The 17,801-nt window shown below is 38.8% G+C and overlaps 1 non-coding gene across 1 annotated transcript; it reads right to left on the reverse strand.

The window, feature by feature from the left end:
• Positions 1 to 2,760: 2,760 nt before the first annotated feature.
• LOC141650478 (small nucleolar RNA R71) lies at positions 2,761 to 2,867 on the reverse strand. The gene has a single exon (XR_012546508.1). It is a non-coding gene; the product is annotated as a small nucleolar RNA R71 (small nucleolar RNA).
• Between the last annotated feature and the right edge of the window lie 14,934 nt (positions 2,868 to 17,801).

A 17,801-nucleotide genomic window follows, 5' to 3' on the forward strand; every position in this document is an offset into this window, starting at 1 on the left:
GTGACTAGAGTGTGATGCGATTAATGGCAAGTTCAAGTGCCATAGAGTCATATGGGATGACTAGTCGATCACATAGGCAGACTGTATGGGACACTCTGTCGAGCAATGACCGCTTATAGAGTTCTGGTAATTCATAAAGCCTGGTCGTGGCAAGAGCTACTATAGTATTCTTATGAGTCAATTCTTTTGACTAGAGACTATTCGCCCAAGTTGGCACAACTTCTGATTAGCTTTGATGTATACTCTACGATTTCGTAAATTAGGTCAAACTGGGTATATTTTGGGTTATGATGGTGATGTGACCATAATTGGCGCATATTTAGCCCCCGAATTAGCCTTGTTCCCATGCTTTTTAGTGCTTATTTGGGTCATTTCTTATCTTTAGTTCTTTGTTTTGCATATTCTTTGAGATTTTGATCCCTTGGTAGGAAAGGAGTAAGAATCTTGCATTTTCATGGCAAAACGAGACTAAATTGATCGAATTCAATGACCAAGCATCAAGGAGATACAAGATTAGAAGGCCTTTGTACATGTCATAGTAGAAGAGCAATGCTGAGAAAGGATCCTTGAGTCCCCAAGGAAATCCCCAAGGAATTTATGAAGAAAAAGGAAGAAAAGAAGAAGATTTGTTGCTGACTGACAATCCGAGCGGATTGTCACCAATCCGTCCGTCCCGCAGCAGCACAATCCGAGCGGCTTTGCCACAATCCGCTCGGATTCCACCTCCACAATCCGCCCGGATTCCCCTGAATCCGCTCGGATTCCAACGCCAGAATCCGCCCGTCCCGACCCTATTCCGCCCGGATTCTAGCACAGCACGGATTGTCTTCTCCAAGCTACGAAGAAAGAAGCCCTTCTCTCAGAAAATACCGGCTCCTCCTTGCTCAACATAAAAAGTGTAATTACTAGTTTAGCCCTTAGTTAACCCTAATGCATCCTCCCTAATTTCCACTATAAATACCCCATTAGTCTAATTAGAGGACCATGTTCTTCTTATCAATAATTAGTGTAGTTAATATCAATCAAATCTCTCTTTAATATTGTAATCAAGTATTAATCAAGTTTTAATCCAAGTTTTAGTTCTTTAATCTCTCTTTTGTTCATCCTTTATTTTGGGTAATTGAAGATTATTTTGGGTTATTGTTGGGAGATTGACAACCTCTCAATCAAGCATTCAAGTACTTCTATTATTCTTGCTTTGTTATTGGAATCATTAGTAGGTATAATTTCTTAACCCCTTTTTAATTATTGTTAATTACTTTCATTTATTCATCATGTTTCATATTGTTGGTATGATTGACAACCTTGCTAGCATGATCAACATGATAATGAGTGAGTAGTCTCTTAGCTAGGGTTAATGGGTGATTAGGGGAAACCAACATGGGGAATGATTCATGCTTAAATTAATATGCTTTCATGTTTTATTTGCTTGCTTGTTTTGATCTCAACTCATGCACATGTTATATTTGATGAAATGCTAAGCCTATGAATCCTTGCATTTACTATCATCTCCTATCTTTTCAATGAGACTTGTAAGACATAACCCAACTCGAGTCTCATTAGACCATGCATGTTGTTGAGTAGGGAAGATTAAGTCGACTTGTAGGTGTTGTACAATCTAATCGATTCGGCTCCGGGACCCAAACTTTCCTAGGATTGTAAGATATAACCCAACTCAATCCATCACAACAATAATTGCTTGCTTATAAATTGAGAACATGTTTGTATGATCATATCCCATGATTCCCCTATGATCCCATGACACCCTAGTGCCTTTAATCAATTGTTTACACCCCTTTTATTCATCTTGCTTGTTTATTTTCATTGCTATTTTAGTTTAGTAACCTTCTACATCAACCCAATTTGTGACACCCCTTAGACATCACTAGTTACAATAGAAATCTCATTTCAACTCCCGTCCCTTGGGATCCGACCTTTACTTGCCTCTTTAATAATTGTAGAGTTGTTTGTGGAGCTATAAATTGTGTTTTGATTCGACCGTGACCAACGACCACATCTTAATTTGTGAACACTTAGCGGGATCGCATCAAAAATGGCGCCGTTGCCGGGGACGGTGTTTGTTTGATTTAGATTTCTTTTTATTGTCATTAGTTGTGTCTTTCTTCGCCTTGAGGAAGTAAAACTCCTCAAGGTTTGTTCTAATTGTTTTCGAGTTGTTTGATATTTTGCATGTCTAGAAGGTTACAAGGTGATTTGTTACCTTTTGACCGTGAAATCGAAAGAACCTTGACGAACAATAGGAGAGTTGTTAGGAGGAATTTAAGAGGTATTAGTGAAGTTGTCCAACCCACTAGTGAGTTTGTCAATCCTTTCGCAATAGAAGGAGAAGAGAACCCATTACACAATACCCCACAAAATCCACCTACAATGCCAAAATTCTCGTCACACTCCGTACCCACCGAGGAGAATCTACCAAATGGTACTCCTACACCGCAACATCTAACCGGAAATTTTATTGCCAAGTCCGCCTTCATCCAATTAGTTGAGAGGAGCCAATTCGGGGGGATGCCTAGTGAGGACCCTCATTCTCATATGGAAACCTTTTGCGACTATTGTGATGCTATCTCTCAAACGGGCGTGACTCAAGACCAAATTAGATGGGTCTTATTTCCTTTTTCCTTAATCGGCACCGCGAAGCAATGGTTGAAGGGCCTTGATAAGGCCACCCTTGGAATAGATTCTTGGAAGAAGTTGGCTCTAGCTTTCTACAAAAAATTCTACCCACCGGAAAAGACTAACATGCTAAGAGCTCAAATTACGGGTTTTAAGCAAAGGGATGAAGAGTCTTTTTATGAAGCTTGGGAGCGGTTCAAGGGAATTTGTCGCTCATGTCCTCACCATGGACTTAGCGAATGGTTTTTGGTACAACAATTTTGGAATGGTTTATATGAAGATTCTAGGAACATTCTCAATATGGGATCAAATGGAATGTTCACCGAAGTTGATGACAATCAAACATGGAATAAGATTGAGGAAATGGCGGTCCATAACTCACAATATAGTAGACCTCGCAAAGCTACTAGAGGAGGAAAGCATGAAGTGGACTCCGTTACTCAATTAGGTGCTCAACTTAGTGCTCACATTGACACAATCAACTTGAAGTTCGAACAAGCTATGGCTAGACTTGAGGAAAACTCAAAATCATCGAAGCATCATGTTAATGCTATGACGGCATCCTCATCAATCCCAAGTGGGATATGTGAGAATTGTGGAACTTTGGGACATGACCAAGGTGAATGTAGGGGAACAAATGAACAAGTGAATGCTTTCCAAGCATACAAGAGTGGTACCCCTTATTCCAACTTTTACAATGAAAACACCAAATTCCATCCAAATCTCTCATACAAAAGCCAAAATGTTCAAAACCCTCAAACAACATACACTCCACCACCCATGAGAAACCAAAATCAAAGACCCTTTTACAATCAAAACCAAGGTTACCAAAATCAAAATCCATACAATCACCAAAATTACCAAGGTTTTGATGTCCAAAAAGCGGTCCTCCAAATGCAAAAGAATCAATAAGAATTTTTCACTCAAATGCAAAAAGATAGCCAAGCAAAGGAAACCACCATCAACAAAATTCTAGCTCACACCAAGATGTTGGAAACACAATTGACTCAACTAGCATCTTCAAGCTCACAAAGACAAAAGGGGCAATTACCACCTCAAGGTAATCCCCCTGGACATGAAACGGTTAGTGCCATTCACTTGAGAAGTGGTACAAGGTATGAAGCACCGAAGAAGCAAGTTGAGGATGAAGTTGTGGAAGCTAGTGAAACAATTGTGCAAAACTCTAAAGATGGAGAATCATCAAAAGAAGAAAGTTCAAAGAAAAATGAAGACAAGGCCAAGGAGAAGGAGCCCATTGTGATTAGACTTCCTTTTCCAAGTCGTCAAGCCAAGCCCAAATTTGATGATCAACTTGGAAAGTTCATGGAAATTGTGAAGAATTTAGAAGTCTCAATTCCTTTCACGGAATTAATCAATCACGTTCCGGCCTATGCGAAATACATGAAAGATATCCTCACAAAGAAGAAGTCGATCCGGAAGCTTGAGACTATCGCCTTCACTAAGGTGAGTAGTGCAATACTTCAAGGGAGTTCACCTCCAAAGTTAAAGGATCCGGGAAGCTTCTCAATACCGTGTACCATTGGCGACACGACGATCAACAAAGCCTTATGTGATCTAGGGGCTAGTGTGAGTGTCATGCCGTACTCGGTGAGTAAAAGGTTGGGGATGGGAGAGCTTAAATGCACCAACATCACACTCCAAATGGCCGATAGATCGACGAAGACACCGTTAGGGATATGGGAAGATGTCCCCGTGCGAATTGGGAAGTTTTTCATCCCGGTGGACTTTGTCATTGTTGATATGGAGGAAGATTCCAACATTCCAATCATCCTAGGAAGACCTTTCCTACACACCGCCGGTGCGGTGATTGATGTGAAACATGGTGAGCTCACTCTAGAAGTGGGAGATGAAAGCATAACTTTTAATCTTCACAAGACTATGAGAGCTCCTCGTTTGCATGAACCATGTTTCATGATTGATCATTATAGCCGAAAGGATGAAAGGAAGAAATCGGAACTCCAATGGAAGAAGAAAATTGAAGATGCTCCATTCAAAGAGCAAGTGAATTGTGACAAGGAGAGTTTGCAAAGCTCATCAAAATCAACCAAGGAAGAAGAGGATGGCCTCATTGGCCAAGAGAAGAAATTGGGAGAATTGTCTCCATCTAAGCAAGAGATTTTCAATGATCAACTCAATGAAGTTTGTGGTCTTTGGGACGACGAATTTGAAGGGATTTTTAATCCCTACATTGGTAATGCCATCGATCAAGACCAACAACAAGGGCCACGGTCTATTGAGAACCTCTGCCATGATAATGAACAAGCTTTTGATTACTTCTTCAAGGTGTTGAGCAACATCAACAACACCTTGGACATGCCCCCTTGACATCTCATCAAGAATGAGAGTTTGGTGGAGTCCTCCCTAAACCACCACTTGTAAATATTTCTAACTCCCTAACTTACATTTCAATTCTTGTATTGCATTTTTGTCATCTTTGGATTTTTATTTACTTTGATCAAAATAATTGTCATGCTTGAGAGAAAGTGAGGGAGGGACTAACGATTTCAATTGATGTGTAGTGCTTTTAGCTTAGTGTGGGGATGGCAATTGCCTAGGCTATCCATGCCTTAGTAGTGCCCCCACAATGACGAACACAAGACTTGAAGAAAGAAGGGAAGAACGGTATGGGAAATGCGGTGTGCACGGATGGAACTGAATCCGTGTACACAGGGGAAGAATCCGAGCGGATTCCTGAGAATCCGCCCGTCTGGAAGAATCCGAGCGTATTGCAGAAAAGACGCCCGTCCTGAACTGAGTTGAATTTTGAAAATTTCTTGACTGTGACTGAATCCGGGCGTCCTGTGAAGAATCCGCCCGTCTTGAGGAATTCGTCCGTCTTGTAAGAAAGACGTCCGTCTTTGTAGCTGAGGAAAACAAGCAAAATTTTCTGGACTGAAATCCGTCCGTCTTCAAGCAAATCCGCATGTCCCGTGTTCAGCAAATCCGAGCGGATTGTAACAAATCCGCCCGTCTTTAGGCGAGTTTTGCAAAGTTCAGAAAGAGCAGAATCCGCACGGATTGGGCAGAATCCGCACGGATTGCCCCTGCAGATTTGAAAATTTCGGTCTCTTTAAAACCCCTCCCACCTTCATTCATTCATTCATTCATTCATAAACACTACCCACAACATCAAAACCCTCATCCTCTCCATCACAAGAACAAAAACCCTCAACAACATTCACCAAAATCAAATCAAACCATCCTTCCAACAACAAATCAATCACTTCTTTTTCAACCAAAAATCAAAACCAAGCACAAGATCTTCAACCTTTGAGTCGGTTTTTGTTTTCATAAAGGCAAAGCCTTTCACCTTCAAATCGATTTGGGCATACTACAAATTGATGATTTATCATTATTTTCTTGGTTAGTTCATCAATGGCAAGGACTAAGGGAGCAACAAAGGCAACAAAGGCACCAAAGGCTAAGGCACTCTCACAAAGGCAAAAGGCTCTTCAAACAAAGAAAGCATTGGCTATGGTGGTAGCAACACCAAACTTGGAAGTGCAACAACAACAACAACCTTCTATGGGAGCAACAACACCTTCTACTCCGGTAATTGATCAACTTTTGCATTATCCGGAGGTAAATTTTATTTCCGATACCCATAGAAATACCTTTGTCAAGTTTGCTATGAAGTCATTACAATCCACCAAATTCATATGTGAAGATACCTTAGAAAAATTGAGTGTTCTTGAACAAACAAAAGCCTTTTTCAATGCCATGGGGTTGAAGAAATTGTTTGAAACAAGGGAATTGACATACCCCTCCCTTACCTTGGAATTTTTAAGTTCCTTGAAAGTCACCAAAGTTTATAATAGGGAGAATATCGAGTTTCGTCTAGCTAATGTTAGTAGACGCATTACCTTTAGGGAATTGGGTGAAATTTTGGGTCTTAGTGATGAACCAAGTTATTTTAAGAGTTATGGAAAGTATGACCCCGAACCTCTTTGGGAGGCAATCTCCGGGAAGAAATTTGAGGATTTTCATGCGAATCGTGCTCTTTTGGTCCACCATCCGGGCATAAGAGTATGGCACAAGGTCGTGGGTAACACCATAATTGCTAGGAAAGATATCAACCATTTCACAAGACTTGATTTTATTCTCCTTGAATCGGCTTTGAATATCGGAAGAGTTCACACCAAGCCTTACAATTCTTTGAGGCTCTTGGTAGATAGATGGCTCAACATCGATTGTGGGAAGAAGGGCACGACCGTTATTGTCAATGGCGGCCTAGTTACACTCCTAGCCAAGCACTTTGATCCTAACTTCAATAAGGATAACAAGTACAAAGCAAAGGAGGGTGGCCATCTTGTTGATATGCATACTATGATTCACAAGTTCAAGTGGGTTGCCCATAACCCCCTTGACACTAAGTATGGATGGCTCACTAGTGAAGCTAGATCGTTCACCTTGCCTTCGAAGATTTGCCGTCTAAGCGTCCACCGGACCAATTATCTACTTCCCCTTTCCAAAGAAGCCGAGTATATCATTCAACAACAAAAGGGTGATCTTGAAATTCCCTCCTCTTCCATTGTCATACCACCTTACCCCTTTAAGTATGAAGAGTTCAAGCCGGAAGGAGTTGAAGTTGGGAAAGACTATGTGACTCTTCTCATGCAAGCAATGCACAAGCAAGCCTATGAAGATCGGAAAAATGCCTACTTGGCTCAATATCCACCCCTCCTACATTTAGCTAGGCAAGGACTACTTGATCCATCTTGTCCTTTGCCTAGTTGGGCGGATAGAGAAGTCTTATTTCCGGGTGCATCTAGGGTCGTTATGGGTGACAATGAGGTTGTTGGAAATGATGAGGAAGTTGATGATAATATTGAGGAAGAAGCAAGTGAAGGAGAAAAGGATGGTGAAGATGATGATGAGGAAGATGAGGAAGAAAGTGAAGAAGCAAATGACAAGGAAAGTGGCAATGTGACCACTTCTCATGAGGGAAGTGATGATGATAGCATGATGGAAGATTAGCAAGCCTTGGAGACTCCTACACTCTCATGGTTTGTCTATTTCTCTCTTTGTATTTTATTTAATTTTGATCATTGTTGGAGTAGTCCTAGCCCCATTAGAGGACTCACACCACGGTACCATTGAGGTGTTCTCATTCTATTGTTCCCATTTTCAAAATCCAAAATGACAAATTAGTTTCATGCATAGCATAGTGTGTGCATGAACTATACCCATCCTTGGACATTAGCAATAGTGTCTCATTCGGTTTGGGGAAGTTAATGCATACACAACGGGAGGTAATCTAAATTATCCTCTCCGTCATAACAAAAACCATGCATCATGTAGTGTAGCTTAGTGTAGATTGCATTTAGTATAGAAATCATGCATCATCTTTGCATAATTTCCATCATTTTGGCCATTGAGGACAATGCCCATATTAGTGTGGGGATGGGAATTCTAACATTTAACTCTTATTCAAAAATCCAAAAAATTGAAAAATTTCAAAAATCATAAAATTTGAAAATTGAAAACCCAAAAACATGTTTATTTCCTTTTGTAGTCTTGTATATATTGTCTTGTATATATTGTGTTTGTTCTATCCTTGTTCACATTGATTGACTACGCCACATCCGAGACATGAGGATATTGAAGACCGCATGGTATGATCTTTCCAATCTCCTTTTTCCTCTTTATGTTAATGACTATGTGGCTTTATTTTGATTGATGCGGTATAACAATGTGAATTTAGGACTTGCATTTAGTTTATATGTCATATTAGTTGATAAAACCACTTGCATTAGGATGTTTATATTAGTTGCATCATGGCATGTAGTTGCATGTTAGAAATGTTTTGAAAAATGCCTATTTAGGAACTTTGACAAGAGCAACTAAGCCATTATAAATACTTGTTCAACTTAAGACTTTGCCTACTAGAATGGTTGTAAAACACCCTAGATAGTGTCATACTAGTGTCTTTTGACCCATGACCCAAGGCCTAGTCAAGGGTTTGCATGTGAGTCACCTATCCAACCCCATGATGCGATATGGACTTGGTTAACTTGTCTAGGTGACCTTGTTTGACCTTGTGGTAAGGCAACCCAAAAATATTTTCTATCAATAAGCTTGAAGTGCTCATTTCAAAGAAATTTTGTCATGTGGAAGTAATGTAATGCCAAGGAAACCTCAAATGTTATGAATTGTTGAAAGTTGAGAAAGTTAAGTTGTTTTGATGGAGGCGTACCACTTCGATGTGCTTTGGTGCGGGATCCATTGAATTGGGCCCCCATACGGTTGTGAATTCGGCCGCCCAGAGACAGAGTGACTATCACCCCGAAAAGCTATTGTCTAGAGGTTAACCGGTTTCCTAATAAGCGATTGGCGAAAGCAAAGGACACTAGCCCGGAGGGACAAACCCCATCTTAAATTTTTGAAATGTGAAAGTGAAATGAGGACAATTTTGAATACTAGTCATATCCACCCGTTGTGAATAAAGATTTGAGCATTTCATTCCCAAAAAGCCTTTTGTCAAGCCACTTGGTCGAGCTTGGGACGATCCATGACCTTTACTTTTGTAGAGAATTCGAGACTTGTCATGTCATATGCCACTAGCATCATAAGTATCATCATTCCACCACCATCCGATCGCTCTTGACGAAAGCATTTGGAAATTGAGGACGAAAGTAGTCTAGTTTAACACCATTTGGAGGTGATTTAGTGCCATCCTCTTAGACTTAGTAATTTGTTGAACTAGTATTTGTGAAGGATTACATGCTCTTAAATTTGTTCCTCTTTAGTGCCTCCGCCACTTGATGAGGGAGTGGCTATTCTTTTTGTAGATGCATCCATTATGTGTTTTAGTGTGCTTAATGTTTGGATGTGTCGCCATTTTGGCAAGACCCACCTTGCCTTGCAAGAAGGCATCCTACCTCATGGTTGTCTTGTTGTGAGTTGAAGGGGCGGAGTGAGACCCGCTAATTGTCTCATATCGGCTATATTATTAGGGTAGGTTAGTATTGGTCCTAGTCTTTGTCACCTCTTTACTCGGGACGAGCAAAGGTTCGGTTTGGGGATATTTGATGTGACCATAATTGGCGCATATGTAGCCCCCGAATTAGCCTTGTTCCCATGCTTTTTAGTGCTTATTTGGGTCATTTCTTATCTTTAGTTCTTTGTTTTGCATATTCTTTGAGATTTTGATCCCTTGGTAGGAAAGGAGTAAGAATCTTGCATTTTCATGGCAAAACGAGACTAAATTGATCGAATTCAATGACCAAGCATCAAGGAGATACAAGATTAGAAGGCTTTTGTACATGTCATAGTAGAAGAGCAATGCTGAGAAAGGATCCTTGAGTCCCCAAGGAAATCCCCAAGGAATTTATGAAAAAAAGGGAAGAAAAGAAGAAGATTTGTTGCTGACTGACAATCCGAGCGGATTGTCACCAATCTGTCCGTCCGCAAAGAAGACAATCCGAGCGGCTTTGCCACAATCCGCTCGGATTCCACCTCCACAATCCGCCCGGATTCCCCTGAATCCGCTCGGATTCCAATGCCAGAATCCGCCCGTCCCGACCCTATTCCGCCCGGATTCTAGCACAGCACAGATTGTCTTCTCCAAGCTACGAAGAAAGAAGCCCTTCTCTCAGAAAATACCGGCTCCTCCTTGCTCAACTTAAAAAGTGTAATTACTAGTTTAGCCCTTAGTTAACCCTAATGCATCCTCCCTAATTTCCACTATAAATACCCCATTAGTCTAATTAGAGGAGCATGTTCTTCTTATCAATAATTAGTGTAGTTAATATCAATCAAATCTCTCTTTAATATTGTAATCAAGTGTTAATCAAGTTTTAATCCAAGTTTTAGTTCTTTAATCTCTCTTTTGTTCATCCTTTATTTTGGGTAATTGAAGATTATTTTGGGTTATTGTTGGGAGATTGACAACCTCTCAATCAAGCATTCAAGTACTTCTATTATTCTTGCTTTGTTATTGGAATCATTAGTAGGTATAATCTCTTAACCCCTTTTTAATTATTGTTAATAACTTTCATTTATTCATCATGTTTCATATTGTTGGTATGATTGACAACCTTGCTAGCATGATCAACATGATAATGAGTGAGTAGTCTCTTAGCTAGGGTTAATGGGTGATTAGGAGAAACCAACATGGGGAATGATTCATGCTTAAATTAATATGCTTTCATGTTTTATTTGCTTGCTTGTTTTGATCTCAACTCATGCACATGTTATATTTGATGAAATGCTAAGCCTATGAATCCTTGCATTTACTATCATCTCCTATCTTTTCAATGAGACTTGTAAGACATAACCCAACTCGAGTCTCATTAGACCATGCATGTTGTTGAGTAGGGAAGATTAAGTCGACTTGTAGGTGTTGTACAATCTAATCGATTCGGCTCCGGGACCCAAACTTTCCTAGGATTGTAAGATATAACCCAACTCAATCCATCACAACAATAATTGCTTGCTTATAAATTGAGAACATGTTTGTATGATCATATCCCATGATTCCCCTATGATCCCATGACACCCTAGTGCCTTTAATCAATTGTTTACACCCCTTTTATTCATCTTGCTTGTTTATTTTCATTGCTATTTTAGTTTAGTAACCTTCTACATCAACCCAATTTGTGACACCCCTTAGACATCACTAGTTACAATAGAAATCTCATTTCAACTCCCGTCCCTTGGGATCCGACCTTTACTTGCCTCTTTACTAATTGTAGAGTTGTTTGTGGAGCTATAAATTGTGTTTTGATTCGACCGTGACCAACGACCACATCTTAATTTGTGAACACTTAGCGGGATCGCATCAGATGGACTGTGGCTGAACGAAGGGAATAGGGCGATAGGAATTGTCCACCCCTTGTCAGGGTTGTTTGAAATCTCAAGGCCACTCGAGGAGTAGTTAACTGGAAATGCGTGGCCACGCTCGGAAGGTATCTATGATAGATAATTCCGGTCAGACAGTTAATCTCCAGATCGAGAAAACCACTCAAGATATGATCAAGTATAAGTACGACCTGCATGACACCTTGCATTCAGTGGGAGATTGTAATAGGACAAGAGAATAGGTGACGCACACTTGTCTCGGACAAGTGGGAGATTGTTGGGAAATGTGTCCTCGACAATAGTGCGATCACATGATTTAATATCATAATTAAATCTCATATAAAGAATACGTGAGGGATGATTTATTATATAATCAACTGATCGTCATTAATCGGTAATGATTGGCTGACTAGAGTTTGACATTGCTGTCGTGTGACGGTGGTGGTCAGTTGATCCCTTAAGGTCACACCTAAAGGACAATTCCCTTAATGGATAAATTGATTAATTGTATGACGATACAAAGTGATCAAATCCTTAAAAGTGAACAATTTACTTGTGAGAGAGAATATTGATATCTTATTGTAATGAGATTAAATAAGATTTATTTTAGTAATAAAAAATGCTTTGTTACTAAAATTGCTTATTGTTTGAGAAACAATAGAGATAAGAATGAATGGTTAATTATAATTCCAAGAAGTTGTGAATTATAATTTTATGACTCATTTTATTTAGGGTTATTTCATGGGAATAATCCAACCTATGTCTCATCTTCTAAAATTAATCCATACTAATGATTAACTGAGAATAATCCGACTTATGAGCTCATTTATCTCTCACTGAACTTTACCTATTTTTGACCTATTACTACATGTAAACAATCAGGTCACCGACTCATTTTTGTTTTCTTCCTCCTGTATATAATTTCCCCATTTCTTCATCAACACCATCAACAGACAATCTTTCCTACTGTACATAACTTTCCTCCATTTTTTTCTTCATCTGACAATCTTCATCACCATCATCAACACTCGCTTCATCATTGGTAACTTTCATCATTTAGTAAAGATAAATGAATTGAATAGGAAATATTCTTTACTCATTCCATTTTCATTTCTCTCATATGGACCTACTCCATCATCCACACCTGCTATTAGCACACAACACTTCACTCAACAATAATTTATTTGTTAATTATTTGAATTGGATATTGATTAACGAAAGAGTGTGGGAAAATATTCTTCATATTTCGAGTTTGTGTGTTACCCAAATCTGTTAATTAATTGAATTGGGTATTGATTAGTTTTTCATTTTATTCAAGAAGTAAAAAACCTCAATTTTTATGGAAGGAGTTTGTATGAGGTTAAATGGGTAAATTAGGGGAAATACGGAAAAAGATAATGAATTCAATTCAATTGATTTGGATTTTTTCCAAGAAAACCGTAATCGGGTATCTTTTGACAGTGAAGAAGAAGAAGAGAGCTAGGCATTACAGATTAATTATGTTAATTGATAGGTAGTTGGGTATGATTTGGTTATTAGTAGGTTAATTGAGTAGATTAATTAAGAGAGACGTGGTTTTTAGGCTTTTACTCATTTTATAATTTGATTAAAGTGAGTAGTGAGTGAGTTTTTTTTATTATAAAAAGAGAGGGGAGAGAGAGTGTTGTTAGAGAAATAAGTTAAGGTAACCGGCTCATCAGTTATCCCCTCCATGAGTTTAGTGAAAGAGAAATGAGGTTATAAGTTGGATTATTCTCAGTTAATTGGTAGTATGGATTAATATGAGAAGATGAGGTATAGGTTGGATTATTTTCATGAAATAACCCTTTTATTTATATGATCAAGTATCACTAGTCAATTTGTTGTATGTAATTTAATTAATTTATAAAATGATATTTATGTGATAAATATGCATTAAAATTAATTAATAACATGTAACATACTACATGTGACATATTGTGTGACAATTGACAAATTGATAAAATAAAATGGTAGTCCATTTTATGACATATGGACCGAATGGAGGAGTATTATGGGTGGGAGGATGACATTATTTTATGAGATAAATTAATCATCATCATAGCTAGTGCATACTAGCTTACACACCTAAGATATTGAGAAGACCAAAAGTAAAAAGCAAGATGCCAATTTTGGCACCTAGCCCTTGCCCCCAACCGGTTTTCCCCTTTTTTCTCCCTTAAGAGATTTGTTCTCTACTACCAATTATTCATTCATACAACAACACATGCAAAGCTTGCTCTATATTCTCCCACTTCTCTCTAAACAAGTTTTAGAATACAATAAATTGTTCATCAATTCTAATATTAAAATAAGGTTACTAGTGTAGTAATAATAACAATATTAGAATACATTTTAAGGATACTAGTATAATAATCTAGTTAATTAATATACTAGTTTAAGGGTAAGTCTTGGGTGCAATCTAAGGAGGATTTCTATACTTGGGATCTTGGAGGATCATCCATCACATTAAGCTCAAGAACAAGTAAAGGAAGGTGACCTTACTTGTGCCCTATATTTCGAACCAACCATTAATGTAAGGGACATTGTTTTTCTTATAAATCTTTCATTTTGTTATGCATGCACTAGATCTAAAGAACATATAATTAAAAAGTTAATTAGTTCATTATTAGAGGAGTCTAATAATAGGTATATAAACCTAACATGATGAAGCCAATTAAGGTGGTGCAACATATCAAAGAAGAGGTGACACACCACATTGACCAGAAAAGGGGTGAAAAAAAGAGTACCCAAGAAACTAGTTGGCTGATGCATTTTGAAAGTAATATCTAGGGGACGGATCTTCATGAGATTCGAACCAGGATTGATAGTGAGAGTTTTCATGACTCCTAGAATTGAATGGTTGTTAAATCTTTATAATTTTTTTTACACGATCTCTCTCTCTCTCTCTCTCTCTCTCTCTCTCTCTCTCTCTCTGTATATATATATATATATACAGAGAGAGAGAGAGAGAGAGAGAGAGAGAGAAAAAAAGAGAGAGAGAGAGAGTTGTGAGTTTGGTTTTTTATGGTGAGTTTGTGCTTACATGTTATTCAAGTGTTATTATTATGTTCTTATGCTTCTCTAATTTTTTCATTATGTTACCTTTTATTTTATTTATTTTTTGTGATACCGCCTGTTATTCCGGTTTTTTGTTTTTGTTTTTTTAATATTTGTTATTCCAGTGTTATTCTTTTTTTTTTCTTTTTTTTTGTTACACGTATTATTCCAGTGTTACTCTTATACATTTTTTTTGGTGTTACCACTTGTTATTCCAGTGTTTCTCTTATGTTCTTACGGTTTCCTAATTTTCTCATTATGTTACATTTTTTTACGAGTTACTCAGGAGGTGTTATTCTGCTGTTGTTGTGTTGCTACTCCGGTGTTATTCTGGTGTTATTATGTTTTTATTCCGGTGTTACTTTGGTGTTATTGTGTTGTTACTCTGGTGTTATTCTGCTGTTATTATGGTATTATTGTGCTGTTACTCCGGTGTTTTTCTGCTGTTATTGAATTGTTACTCAGGTGTTATTTTGGGTGAACGAGATTATAGCATGTAATTGGATTAAAAACAATACAAAACATGTTAATGTCAAATGTTGACCCATCTACACGACTTCAAACTACACTTGAAATGACTAGAAAACAATCAAATAGACCTGAGATAACTTATTTTAAGAAAAAATGCTGACTCAAAATAACCCAAACGACCTAGAATAATAAGCAAACCCGATATATAACCAGGTAATCATTAAGTCAAAAATGACTAGACTCGAATCACCCATTTGTCAGATAAAGATATAATAATACATAAACTGAACCTAAGATCTTGTTTGGTGATTGGAATGGCGCATTAACCCACTTGCATATCAACACTTCTTTCCTTTAATTTCTGTCCCAGAAATTTAGGTTCAATTAACTTGCTTATAAATTCACAACATTAGTGTCCTTAATTTATGAACAATTTGCCACTAGTTTTACAATAATCCATCAACACGCTCTTATAAATCTCACATTAAATCTCACTGTGTAAGTCCAACAACATGCCCATACAAACCCAACTATTCGTTCCTATACAGGACATGACCCAAATCCAACTTTCCACATCCGACACTCGAACACAACACCCGGACCCGACCACTTCGGCCATTATTTCGAACCATGGTTGGGTGAGCAAAACCACGAGTCAACTCAGTCCCAACCCGAGTGGACTTGTCAGTGTCCGAGTTAGTGTCCCGAGTCATACACCACTATGAGAACTACTACGGAGTCAAGTCCGAATCAGTCCGAAACGACATTGTACACATGATGACTCCAGCGTGGCGCTCCTACCTCGAGGATGCATTCCTTTAGATAGGCGGGTGAAGGCCTACTATGGCATTCCACCTGCTCTACTCCATTTCCGGTATGCAACTCGAGGCCGAACTCAGTGAGTTACTACAAGGACTCAGTACGGGCGATTTGGCCGACACGTAAATGATGTTATTTCGACAACCACCCTTCGCCACATCTCCTTTACCATTCGCCCTAGCCCCACGTACCACTGCTCCACTGACAGCGTGCAACCCAAACACACCACAAACTGAGGGACCACAATTTCGATCTCCTATGTCCACCTATTAATACTGTGAACCACCGCCACACGCCTTGTCCATCGGTTGAATTCCGGCCACCGCGCCTTATTTACTGTCCTGCACCATCCTGCTCATCCCACTCGAGTCCACCGCGCCTGTGCTGTAATACCCGGATATTTTGGGATCCGCAAAGGAACCTTGGGATGTGTGATAAGATCTTCTTCTAGACGAGAGGCCACCCGAGACAGAAGTATAACTATAAAGTGGACAGAGTATAACCTATACTAGACTTAGTGTAGTTGTTATAATATCCGTCTACAGATGGGTCATCTTAAAATTGTCATAACTTGAGATATAGACATGGTATTAATAGGATTCCAATTTAAGTGATTGCTTGTTCTCTTACGATTTCAACGGTAGGTCACACGCTCAAAATGACCAAGAAACAAGTGAGATATAACTGTTTTACGAAACCTGGTCATTGCTGAGAAATGCGTTGCACTCGACCGAGTGAGGGTCACTCGATCAAGTGAGTTATCGACTGAATGGACTCGCCACTCGACCGAGTGGCGCTGAATCAGAACACGCGATAAGGAAATCTTATTCCCTTATTCCCATTCATTCCATCTTCTTCCTTCTCACTCCAAATCATCTCCATTCTCTCTAAAACCCCATAAACACCTTTTTCCATGGATCCAAGCTTACTTTAGAGGAATCTCTCATCTTTTTCTTCATCATCTACACTTTGTAAGTTGAATCCCACTCCTCTTTATTTAAGTTTTAACCCTAATTTTGGGGGTTTCCACATGGGTTAATTAGTTAGTAATTAATATGAATAATAAGGATAATTAGTGAGTAATAATAAGGGGTTTTGTATTATGTTATAGTGTAGGATGATTTGTGATAGTTATTATGTTTTATTTTATAGGATTAAGATGGCTTGCGAGACGGAATCATGAGGAATTCGAGTTGCTAGTGAATAATGCTAAAAGGTAGGTTTATCCTATTCGGTTTCAATATTTTTGTGTGCGTGTTTATGTGTCCTTCATCATCATTTCGAGTATGAGTCGATTTGGATATCATATTGGTATTTGAGGAAGTTTTATCCATGATATGTTGGGACTGAGTTCATGATGAGTCATATAAATTGGTGTTGTGTTGCATTTTCCGTGTATGGTCATTGTTGTGTTGTGTTGGAGATCATTGGTGGTGTTACTTGGTTATTGAGGACACGTAAGACGGTTGGGAGACTGTCTTATGCTTGAGTCGCGTCTTGAAGCTTTCCATTTCAAGAGGGATATTCACATTAATGGCTTGAGTTACGGAAGGACTCGTGTTGTTGAGACATGACGTCTAGTAGGTAATCCGGTTGGCTTCCGGACTCGGTACGTCTGGGCATGTCTTGATACCTATTTGTGGTTGTTGGTATGTCTGACTGTGTCCCTGTACCAGTGTGGTTGTCGGTATGTTTGGGCGTGTCCCGGTACCGTGGTGGTTGTTGATAGTACCTCATTCCTATTATTGGCATGTTGCATGTTCACTTATCATGTCGTGTCTTACAATTATTTATTGAAACCGACGTGTTATGTGTCTGTGTAATTGTCACCTATTTCCGGGGTGGCCTGTGTCGATCCATATGATATTTCCGATCATATGGGGAGCAGGTTAAATACAGGTTATCTTTGGTGGTAAGTGGGAGACGGGACGAGCCTTGACAACATCCGAGTCAAGTATAGTTAACTAGAAGAGTAT

Source organism: Silene latifolia, chromosome 3, assembly GCF_048544455.1.
Source record: "Silene latifolia isolate original U9 population chromosome 3, ASM4854445v1, whole genome shotgun sequence".
Taxonomy (NCBI): Eukaryota; Viridiplantae; Streptophyta; class Magnoliopsida; order Caryophyllales; family Caryophyllaceae; genus Silene; species Silene latifolia.